Source organism: Xenopus tropicalis, chromosome 10, assembly GCF_000004195.4.
Source record: "Xenopus tropicalis strain Nigerian chromosome 10, UCB_Xtro_10.0, whole genome shotgun sequence".
Classification (NCBI taxonomy): domain Eukaryota; kingdom Metazoa; phylum Chordata; class Amphibia; order Anura; family Pipidae; genus Xenopus; species Xenopus tropicalis.
This window is the reverse complement of record NC_030686.2, coordinates 25,967,333-25,979,699: the sequence shown is the minus strand read 5'-3', so window position 1 is coordinate 25,979,699 and position 12,367 is coordinate 25,967,333.

Below are 12,367 nucleotides of genomic sequence, written 5' to 3'. Positions count from 1 at the left end.
CCCTGTATTCCCTCACTTGTACTGAGAGCTATCTCCCCTACCCCTGTATTCCCTCACTAAGAATCCATCCAACCCCTTCTTAAAGTTATATAATGTATCAGCCAGCACGACTGATTCGGGGAGGGAATTCCAGAACTTCACAGCTCTCACTGTAAAAAATCCTATTTAAACGGAACCTCCCTTCTTCTAAACAGAGTGGATGCCCTCGTGTCCGTTGGAAGGACCTACTGGTAAATAAAGCATTAGAAAGGTTATTATATGATCCCCTTATATATTTATACATAGTTATCATGTCACCTCTTAAGCGCCTCTTCTCCAGTGTAAACAGACCCAACTTGGCCAGTCTTTCTTCATAACTGAGACTTTCCATACCCTTTACCAGCTTAGTTGCCCATCTCTGGACCCTCTCTAACTCAATAATGTCCCGTTTGAGCACTGGAGACCAAAACTGAACAGCATATTCTAGATGGGGCCTTACCAGCACTCTGTAAAGGGGAAGAATAACCCCCTCCTCCCGTGAATCTATACCCCTTTTAATACAGCTCAAAACCTTGTTTGCCCTTGCAGCTGCTGCCTGGCATTGCTTGCTACAGCCAAGTTTATTATCTACAAGGACTCCAAGGTCCTTCTCCATTATGGATTTGCCTAGTGCAGTCCCATTAAGGGTATACGGGGCTTGCATATTTTTACATCCCAGGTGCATGACTTTACATTTATCCACATTAAATCTCATCTGCCACTTAGCTGCCCAGATTGCCAGTTGGTCAAGATCCTGCTGCAGGGATGTCACATCCTGGATAGAATTGACTGGTCTGCAGAGTTTTGTGTCATCTGCAAACACTGATACATTACTCATAATACCCTCCCCTAAGACCTGGAGGTGGGCATAGAGGGTACTGTTTCTATTTTTGCTGACGACACTAAATTGTGCAAAACTATAAGTTCCATGCAGGATGCTGCCGCTTTGCAGAGCGATTTGACAAAATTGGAAAACTGGGCAGCAAACTGGAAAATGAGGTTCAATGTTGACAAGTGCAAAGTTATGCACTTTTGTAGAAATAATATAAACGCAAACTATCTACTGAATGGTAGTGTGTTGGGGGTATCCTTAATGGAGAAGGATCTAGGGGTTTTTGTAGATCACAAGTTGTCTAATTCCAGGCAGTGTCATTCTGTGGCTACTAAAGCAAATAAAGTGCTGTCTTGTATAAAAAAGGGCATTGACTCAAGGGATGAGAACATATTTTTGCCTCTTTATAGGTCCCTGGTAAGGCCTCACCTTGAGTATGCAGTGCAGTTTTGGGCTCCAGTCCTTAAGAAGGATATTAATGAGCTGGAGAGAGTGCAGAGACTGCAACTAAACTGGTTAAGGGGATGGAAGATTTAAACTATGAGGTGAGACTGTCGAGGTTGGGGTTGTTTTCTCTGGAAAAGAGGCGCTTGCGAGGGGACATGATTACTCTGTACAAGTACATTAGAGGGGATTATAGGCAGATGGGGGATGTTCTTTTTTCCCATAAAAACAATCAGCGCACCAGAGGTCACCCCTTTAGATTAGAGGAAAGGAGCTTCCATTTGAAGCAGCGTAGGTGGTTTCTCACGGTGAGGGCAGTGAGGTTGGGGAATGCCCTTCCTAGTGATGTGGTAATGGCAGACTCTGTTAATGCCTTTAAGAGGGGCCTGGATGAGTTTTTGAACAGGCAGAATATCCAAGGCTATTGTGATACTAATATCTACAGTTAGTATTACTGGTTGTATATATAGTTTATGTATGTGAGTGTATAGATTGGTTAGTATAGGTTGTTTGCTGGGTTTACTCGGATGGGTTGAACTTGATGGACAATGGTCTTTTTTCAACCCTATGTAACTATGTAACTATGTAACTATGTAAGTCATTTATGAACAAATTAAACAAAAGTGGACCTAGAACGGAACCCTGAGGGACCCCGCTGAGAACCTTATTCCAAGTAGAGAATGTACCATTAACAACCACCCTCTGTACCCAATCCTGTAGCCAGTTTTCTATCCATGTGCAAACGGCTTCACTAAGACCAATAGACCTTAGCTTAGAAAGCAGTCGTTTGTGGGCAACGGTATCAAATGCTTTGGCAAAATCCAAATAGATTATATCTACTGCATCCCCACTGTCCAGCTTCTTACTTACCTCATCATAAAAAGCAATTAAATTGGTCTGACATGACCTGTCCTTCATAAAGCCATGCTGATTACTGCTCATAATGGCCTTCTCCACTACATAATTTTGAATGTGATCCCTTAACAAGCCTTCAAATAACTTGCCCACCACGGATGTCAAACTTACAGGCCTATAATTGCCAGGCTGAGATCTTACTCCCTTTTTAAATATGGGAATGACATTCGCCTTCTTCCAATCCCTAGGTACCATACCTGATGAAAGAGAGTCTGAGAATATCAGAAACAAGGGCCACTGCAATTCTGCCCCTAGCTCTCTCAGTACCCGAGGGTGTATTCCATCAGGCCCCGGTGCCTTGTTTACATTTATTGTGTGTAACCCTTTAAGCACCATATCCTGTGCCAGCCACTGTGTAGTTGGAGCTGAGGCAACAGTGAAGCTATTGGGTGGGACTTGGCCCACTGGCTCCTCTACTGTATACACAGAAGAAAAGAACTGGTTAAGCACATCTGCCTTTTCTGTATCCGCTGTAACCATATTGTTATTATAACTCAATGGGGCCACACCCTCAACCTGCATCTTTTTACTATTAATATACTTAAAAAACTTTTTGGGGTTAGTCTTGGCCTCGGCCGCGATGCGCTCCTCATTTTCTATCTTTGCCTTCCGGATTGCTGTTTTACAACACTTGTTATAGTGTTTATAATCATTAAACGCAGCTACTGTCCCCTCTGACTTATATTTCTTAAAAGCTTTCCTTTTTTTCCCTATTAACTTCTTTACCTCAGAGTTAAGCCACATAGGGTGATTCTTAACACTTCTACTTTTTCTTATTAATGGAATAAATTGAGAACAGTAATGATTTAGTATCATTTTAAATGACAACCATTTCTGCTCTGTGTTTTTATCAGAAAACATAATGCCCCAATCTATGCCCTGAAGCGCTGCCCTTAAGGAGCTAAAATTTGCCTTCCTAAAATTCAGTGTCTTTGTTGCCCCCGTGTAAATTTGTTTCCTGCACCAAACATCAAATGAAATAACATTATGGTCACTATTACCCAGGGGTTCAACCGCTTGCACATTTGCTATACGTTCTGGGTCATTAGAGATCACTAGATCTAGTATAGCATGGTTCCTGGTTGGCTCCTCAACAACCTGTGACAAAAAGTTGTCATGCAGCAAGTTTATAAACTTGTTCCCATTTACTGTCCTGGCAGTAGTATTGCCCCAGTCAATATCAGGGTAATTAAAATCCCCCATTATTATCACTTGCCCCAAACTAGCAGCCTTTTTAATTTGCAACAGGAGCTGGGCCTCCTCCTCTTTGCTTACATTAGGGGGTCTATAGCATACCCCTACAATTAGTTTGGTAGATTCTTTACTATCTGTGAGAAGCTCAACCCATAAGGATTCAGCTCCCTCTGTTAACCCCATCACTTCCTCCTTAATATTTGCTTTTAATTCCTGCTTAAGGAACAGACACACTCCTCCTCCTTTTCTATTGCCCCTGTCCCTCCGAAACAATGTATACCCCCCAATATTAACTGCCCAGTCATGAGACTCATTCAACCAAGTTTCAGCAACACCAATCACATCATATTTCCGCTCCAACGCCAGTACCTCCAGCTCTCCCATTTTACCAGTCAGACTCCTTGCATTGGTAAACATACATTTTATACTGGTTCCGGCGTGAGAATGACGTGTAAACAACTTATGGGCCTCCCTGCCATTATCAGTATCCCGAAGCAAGTCTCCTCTCCCATTTTCCCTTACTATGCCCACTACCTCATCTATCCTGTCTACCACAGAATTTCCCGCTGCACCCTCCCCCTCCACTCCTAGTTTAAAATCTCCTCCAACCCGCTAGCCATCTTTTCCCCCAAAGCAGCTGCCCCATCATCATTGAGGGCCTCCTTCAGCGGCTTATTGTTATTATGTGCCAAGAGAATAAGTTATGTTATTTAATGACATTCATATGTTATTGTTAAACAAATTTGATACTGTTGCAAATAAACGGGCTGCGGCCTTTTCTATCCACAAAGGTTGTTGTGCGAGTGTCTTTGGTAGGAGCAAAAGAGGTAAGCATAAGGGTGAGGGGTTGTCTGAGAGGGCCACAGAATTGACGCTGCCCTTATCAAGAAAAAAGGTGGCACCCCTAACTGTAATACAAGAGGAATTACAAATTCTAACGTGCTGTAGAAATCTTACACTGTCCCAAAACAGAATATATTATTTTCAAGTGATTTCCCTAAACCAAAAGAGCACAAATAGTTCAAAAATCAGCAAACACAAAGTTCAACTGGCACTGAAAGGGTTACACCCAAAATGCAATTTAGTAAAGGAAAACCACAAAGCTTATTGCCGAGATGCAAAGCCGAGTAATATTTCTTTTTATGAAACCCTAATGTTTTCATCTGTTTATTTTTGTTATCTTGCCGTGAAGCCAGCATTGTGACTGTTCGTACACCCATATATAGTTATACCAATAAAGACTGGTTTTATTAGAAAGGAAAAATATAAAAACACATAGCCATCTTTAAAAATAAAAAAAAAACGTATTTGTTCAGGTTTGAAAGTAAACACCTTTTGCAGTGCATGTCGGAATTGACAAACTGTGACTGCTTGTATGTCGCAACATAATGTTATCTTTGTGTGTTCCATCCATGCGCTGTCTCCTAATTCACGGCAAAAGCGAGGCTTTCACCACATCCACGCCGGTAGGATGTCAGGATGATAGGAGCAACTTGATTAAATGTGAAGTCATAAATCTGTTTAACACTGCACTCAGCATACATTAGGGTGCACAATCTCCTTATACATCAGCACTTGTAAACATTACATTTTATTAAGGAGAGTGACTAAAAGGAGGTGTTTTTTTTTTCCTTCAGTGTCGAGGGAACAGGAAAAAAAATGGACAGCTTTCCAAAAATAGATGTTTTGGCATTAATTCTGCCTTCTCATAATAAAACATCTATTCAGTGAAAGGATAGGAGGCACTGAGATTTCTTTCTGCATAACAGGGTCACTCGCTTCCCTTAAAAACAATTTCTTACATAATTATTTTAATACGGTTTAATGATATCTAATTGCTTATAATGTCTCAAATTAGAAATTGTTTTGGCTGGGTCAGGTATTTCCCTATTTCCAAGGAAATGTCATTACTTGGTATGTACATATGCATAGCATTGTATCTAATCTTAGAAATCAGTTTATCAAGTAGTTTTATTAAACCGGTATAGTGCATGGGCTCTTGGGATATAGTTATCATTTGGTCACCTTAGTGCTGGCAGTAATCTTTACAGCTAGCCATATATGCTTAGATTTGATAGGGCAGTTTATCTGGGCATATCTGTATGGCAAGTTGGGGATGTTCAGGGATATAATCCTGAAATCCTAGTGAATTCTCTTCACTTCATGTGGTTCTGATCATTCAGACTGTCACCCATATAAAAGGAACAAGGCAAAGGTGGCAATTCACCTTCTTTTATGCTATTTCTCCATTCTCCAATGGGTTGATCAGTTGGGGTACTGTATGGGTCGGTCCCTGTGTGGCCTAAACAGGGCCTAAAAGAGGGCACCCATGGAGCTGCAAGGTACATATATCAGAAATGGATATGGTTGATGGTGGGTCAGGGTGTTTGGATTGTCCCCCTTTAAGACAGTGGAGATCAAAATGCTCTGTGTGGAAAGATAGAAGCGAGAGAGAATTCCTGTAGGTTAATTAGACTATGCAGTGTAGGGTGTCATACAGAACATACAGAAGACAGAATTTAATGTACATATCAATATCACTTTTCTTTTATTATACCCAGGAAGACCACTTCCACCCCCCTCCCAGGTGTCAAATGTGTGAACACGCGTCTGGAGCACTGAGAATTGGCATGCAGGAGATTTATAGGACTATCAAATCTCCCAAATGTCCCCAGTACTTTGGGCCAAATTTGTATGCGGCTGGGCGGCATGTCACCACTAAAATCCTGCTGACCTAGGCCCAGGCCTTTCTGGCCTACGAATACCTCCTATTGTGCTGGCAGTGCAGCTTGTTCACTCAGGGAAAGTCTGGCACTGGACATATTTTTAACATGAACAATGCTCTGCAAGGTGCAGAAAGGGTACATTTGACCATTTTTGTGCCTGTGAGTTTATTGTAGGGTGAGGTTATATTAAAATAATAAAGACAAGTTATTTAGGGAGCTGAAACCTAAACAACAATTCCAGTGAAATTGTGAGTGCAGCAAGTCTGCTGTGCCTATTGATGCAACCTGCACTAATACCGCTGGAATTACTGCCATGTTCAGGGTGGCAATAGCTCTAGGTTTTCCCTGTGTCAATGGGCACAATTGTACAAGACTCATTAGAACAAAGAAAATTGTGAATTTGCATAACGATCAGGTCCATTTTAATGCAAAGAATGGCCAATCTCCTGGGATGCCAAGGAGGAATGTTTTGGTGCTAAATAACCTTCTACAAGATGAGTAGAAAAGTCAATCAGTTTTAATAAAGGACCTACCTCTTTGATGATAGCATCCACAGGCCAATGGGAGCTATCAAAGTGTTTAGAACAACATTAGCAAGTGAGATGTTAAACTCAAAGGTTTATCTGGGGGCAAAATTACTAAAACTCTAACATTTCTAATTTTAAAAAGTCAGCACAGGAAGATTGCGAAACTGAATTGTCACCAAAAGCTCTATCCTACTTGTCCTTTAAAGCCTATGCTGCTGTACCTTTCTGGAGATACAATGTATGCAGTCTTGTAAAAAAGGTCTTCAAACTCCAAATGCTTTCATGTCTTTACTCTGTAGCCAGGTAGTAATGTGATTGGTGGTATACCTACAGTGCCCTGATGAATAATGGAGTATAGTCACTTAACGGCTCTGTGGCCTAGTGAGGTGGAGCACATGCTGCACGCTAAATCAGAAAATGAGACTGGTCAAGGGAGATATCGGGTGGCAGGTTTACAACCACATAATGTCTCTACCCCAGTTCTGCACTTACTCTGGATTTGGAAAACTAGTCTGTTGAGAAGAACTTTTGTTAAATGGCATTTTGTAAGGTTGAATGTCTAAAATAAATGTATGCAGGTATACTTGTGATCTTGCATAAGATTGTTGAATTTGTCCCTGCATGCTATACATCTGCTCTACTTTGCAAAATTCTACTTCTTCACATCTCCACAGCCATCCACACCTGCAGAGCAGCATAAGCAGTGGAGGTACCTATTGCAGGTGGACTGAATTAGGCACGCAGGGACACAAAAAGTGAACCCTTTGTTATAGCCATAACAGACAAAAAAAGGTGTTTCTTTTACATACCTCAGACCCTAGGCTGGTGCTCCTCTTTGCTGATGGGAATTATTTACTGTATATAGTGCTTTTGTCCCCTGGGGCTCAAATCTCTTTTATGGCAGCCTTTATAGGTATGCTGGGACACCAGGAGATTAAATTAACTTGTCAGGTCATAAGGAGTTGCCACATGGAATGGATTCAGGGTCTTTACAGTAGTATCAGATCCTACATCAAAGGCTGATCACTCAACCTCTAGGCCAACTCCTGTCCTGCTGGAATGCACTGGCCCAGAGTATGTTTGAATACAGCATCAGACAGACCCAAATATGTATTTCTTTATATCCGGATTCATCTTCACACTAAGGGGGCCATTTACTAACGGTCTGATTTTTTTTAATAGAAATGCTACAAATTATTCTTGGGGATTTTGTCTCAAAACAAACAAACAAACCCTTTAGCAGTGAAGATCTTTGCCTCAAATATGCCCTCAGTAGCTCTCCATCTTCTGTGTGCTGTTACTGGAGCTTAGGGACTGATTCATAATATACGGTAGTTATAGAATACACAACTAATTAATTAATTCAGATTCACACTAATGAGATATGATAATGAGCACTCAGCACTATATATAATATGTAGAGTTATGACTCCAAACATCCAAGTGTTGCTTACCTCAGCTTGAACACAATGAAAAAGAATACAACAGTGGCTACTTTACAACTCTGAGTTTGCAAGTAACATAATTCATACTCATTGTACAGTATAAATAATAAAAAAATGTTGTTATCCTTCTTTATCCACCCCATACCTTCAGAAACAGCACAGAAAGGACTTAGCAGCTGCAACTATTAGCACTGATATAATGTAGGTGTGAGTGGAAAATCCACTTGTGCCATGATGGAGGAAAAACATTATGGACAGACATATTGGTTAAAGGCTTACACAAATATACGTGGTAGAACAAGCAGAGATGTAAAATAAGGACTATAATTCCCTTGTGCACCAACCACTGCTGTGTTTTGGATTATGATTAATTCCTCTTACAGACTGTGTTTTCATTGTCCATTTGGGACCTGTGGCTAACCTCTTGTTTTCGGTCTTACACAACACCTACGCAGAGCAACAAGCATAAATAACAGGTTTTGACATTAGAAGCAAAACACAAACAATTTGAAGGAAAACCATACTAATTACCATGTTTCATATAAAAAAGCATATGTACATGGAAATCGTTACTGTCCAATGGTATGTTTCAACCACTTAAGAAGACAGTTGGGGTAGATAAATGCCAAAGCTTCACACTATTGGTTCCTTGGGAGGGAAAACCCATACATCTCATTGACAGGTGATAAATCATGTTTAATAGAAAGTTTCTCTTCTAGGGATTTTATTTTAAAGATCAGAATCATAAGGGCATGAAACAACTTCATTTAGTACTTGTCTTGGTGTCATACAATATATATTAAACAATTAGCATTCTGTATAATACCTTAACCTTCATTATTTGACAGCTGTAGCTTCCAAAAACATTGTTGTTTTTTTGCTATACTTCATAGCTAGCTGTCGCTAAATTGTTATAACTATAACTTGTTAGAACTATAACAAATGAGAGGAATGCCAACACCTTACTCTTTATTCAGTACACAACAATAGTTGTTACTAAGTTATTCCCAGAACCAGTGGCAAAATATTCCATTGGAATTGTTCTTGTTAGCACTATTGGTCTTGTAGCTACCCTTTCCACGAAAGCGAACAACCAATTGAGTGAACTGAAGAACAGAAAAGCCCAGACTAGAGACAATTTGCCAGGTCATAAGAAATAAAAGTGAATCATAAATGAATGTCTAAATATATCCCAGACTGGATCAGTATATAGATTCATTTAGAGACAGGGTTAAATCAACCATCCTGGCCAAGGCAAAGAAACAGAACCACAATCTGAGTATCCAGGAAAGGAATGCTGTTAGATGCCTCAAAAACAACAAAGACATTATCATCAAACCAGCTGACAAAGGGGGTGCAGGGGTCATTATGAATACTTCAGACTTGACAGACAGCTATCGAACCCAAACCACTATACTAAACTAGATACTGACCCCACAGTGGCCTATAAGAAAGAACTCAGAAACGTAATCAAGATGCTCCCTGCCACACACTCGGATCTGTTTGATTTAATACCAGAGACTCCCAAAATGGGAACTTTCTATATGCTTCCCAAAATACACAAAGAAGGTAACCCTTTTCCTAAATATTTCACTTAGACATATACAAATGAAGCAGCATATTAGTCCCCGTATCCATAGCTAAAGTACAAACTGCTTCTATATAAAAAAGGCAACAACTTGCATTTAAGCATTTGGTACTTGGCCAAACCTCTTTTACCATAGAAATTTATAGTGTAATGTGTGTTCCAGACACATCAATGAAGCCTTTAAGAAAACTAAGAAAATAACACTGAAGCTATATACTATACCATCATATAGCAGAATAACCAAATGGCAGCTACCACCTGTACATGTATATATAAATATATAAAAAAGGCTGTCGAAGGCTAAACAGGGATACTACAACACCCTCATAAACAGTAATAAATCCAACCCAAAACGCCTATTTTCCATATTCAATACCCTTCTGCGTCCCTCGCAGACTCCATCACCTGACTTTATGCACTCTCCCCAGGACTTTGCTGATTTCTTCCTGAACAAAGTGGAGTCCATCCGCAATCAAATTCCCCCCTCTAATAATACTAACCAGCTCCTCCTTTCTCAGCCCCCCTCTGCATGTCTTAGCTCATTTGGTCCCGTAACTGGCTCTGAAGTCTCCCGGCTTCTTTTGTCAGCTCCGCTCACCACTTGCTCTCTAGACCCCATGCCTTCCTCTCTGCTCAAACACTGTGCTGCTGAGCTTACTCCGGCTCTTACTCATATCTTCAACTCTTCTCTGTCTTCTGGAAGTTTCCCCTCTTCTTTCAAACAGGCCTGTGTCAAGCCCATCCTTAAAAAGGCCACGCTGGACCCGTCCTGTCTCTCTAACTACCGTCCTGTCTCGCTTTTACCGCTCGCCTCTAGTGATGGGCGAAAAGTTTCGGCAGGCATGGATTCGCGGCGAATTTCCGCGTTTCGCCATTGGCGGATTGTTTCGCGAAACGGATGAAAAATTTCGCTGCGGAGAAATTCGCCGCACGTCCAAAAATTGTCGCCGGCGTCAAAAAAGAATAGTCGCGGGCGACAAAACAAGAGCCGCGCGACGAAACAAGAGCCGCGGGCGACGAAACAATAGCCGTGCGACAAAATAATAGCCACGCGACAAAACAATAGCCGCGGGCGACGAAACAAGAGCCGCGTGACGAAACAAGAGCCGCGGGCGACGAAACAAGAGCCGCGCGACAAAATAATAGCCGCGGGCGACAATTTTTTTTGTCGCGCGACATTTTCGCCGTTTCGCGAATTTTTCGCCGTTTCGCGGATCTTATCAAAGATTCGCGAATTTTTCGGCGAAGCGAAACGGAACAGATTCGCTCATCACTACTCGCCTCCAAAATCTTAGAGCGCATTGTCTTCTCCCGTATAACTAACTTCCTTAATGCACATAATTTACTGGACCCGCTGCAATCTGGCTTTCGGCCTGCGCACTCTACTGAGACAGCGTTGTGCAGAGTTATGAATGATCTTCAGGTTGCCAAAGCCAGTGGTCACTTTTCTGTACTAATCCTCCTAGATCTATCGGCTGCGTTTGATACGGTTGACCACTCCCTCCTAATGCAAATTCTGCATTCAATTGGTCTCCGTAGTCAGGCTGCATCCTGGATCTCTTCCTACCTCTCTAACCGTTCATTCACTGTCTCCTATGCTAACAAAATCTCATCTCCAGTTCCTCTTAATGTGGGGGTAACCCAAGGCTCTGTACTTGGGCCGTTGTTGTTCTCCCTTTACACGCTGTCTTTGGGAGATCTTATCCGCTCATTTGGCTTTAAATATCATCTGTATGCTGATGATACCTAAATTTACTTTTCGACCCCTTCATTAACAGTTGAAACTGAGACTCAAATCTCTAACTGCCTCCTGGCTATCTCCAATTGGATGAACCAACGCCACCTCAAACTTAACCTAACAAAAACTGAACTAATGATCTTTCCGCCTAAGCCTGGTCCTACTCCCCCCTTTTCTATCTCTATTGAAGGCACCCTCATCAACCCTATCAATTCCATGCATTGTTTGGGGGTGATCTTTGACTCCTGTCTCTCCTTCTCTAACCATACTAACACCACTGTCAAAACCTGTCACTTTTTCTTACGCAATATTGCCAAAATCCGGCCCTTTCTTTCTACTATAACAGCTAGGCTGCTCATGCACGCGCTCATCCTATCCCGACTTGACTACTGTAACCTGCTGCTAACCGGCCTCCCTAACTCCCATCTTTACCCCCTACAGTCTATATTAAACACCGCTGCCAGAATTCTCCTCCTCTCATCCAGGAGAGTTCAGGCCCTTCCCCTGCTAAAGGCCTTATCATGGCTTCCTGTTAAACAAAGAATAGTTTACAAACTCCTTCTCCTAACCTTCAAAGCCCTCCATTCCTCTGCTCCTCACTACATCTCTTCCCTGGTGTCTCCGTACGTTCCTGGCCGACTCCTTCGTTCCTCGCAGAGCAACCGTTTGGTTGCACCCCCCACTACTACTGCGGTTTCCCGCCTTAAACCTTTCTGCCTTGCTGCCCCTTACATTTGGAATGCCCTCCCTCTCCCTGAGAATCCTCCCTCAGTCTTTTTAAAACTAAACTTAAAGACTACCTTTTGGAGCACTCACCCAGCACCTGATCTGGGAACTGGCACTTATACTGTAATGTCACCCACTGTGACCTACAGCACTTACATTTGCCCATTTGTGTCTGTTAGTTACCCCTCCCATATAGATTGTAAGCTCTACGGGG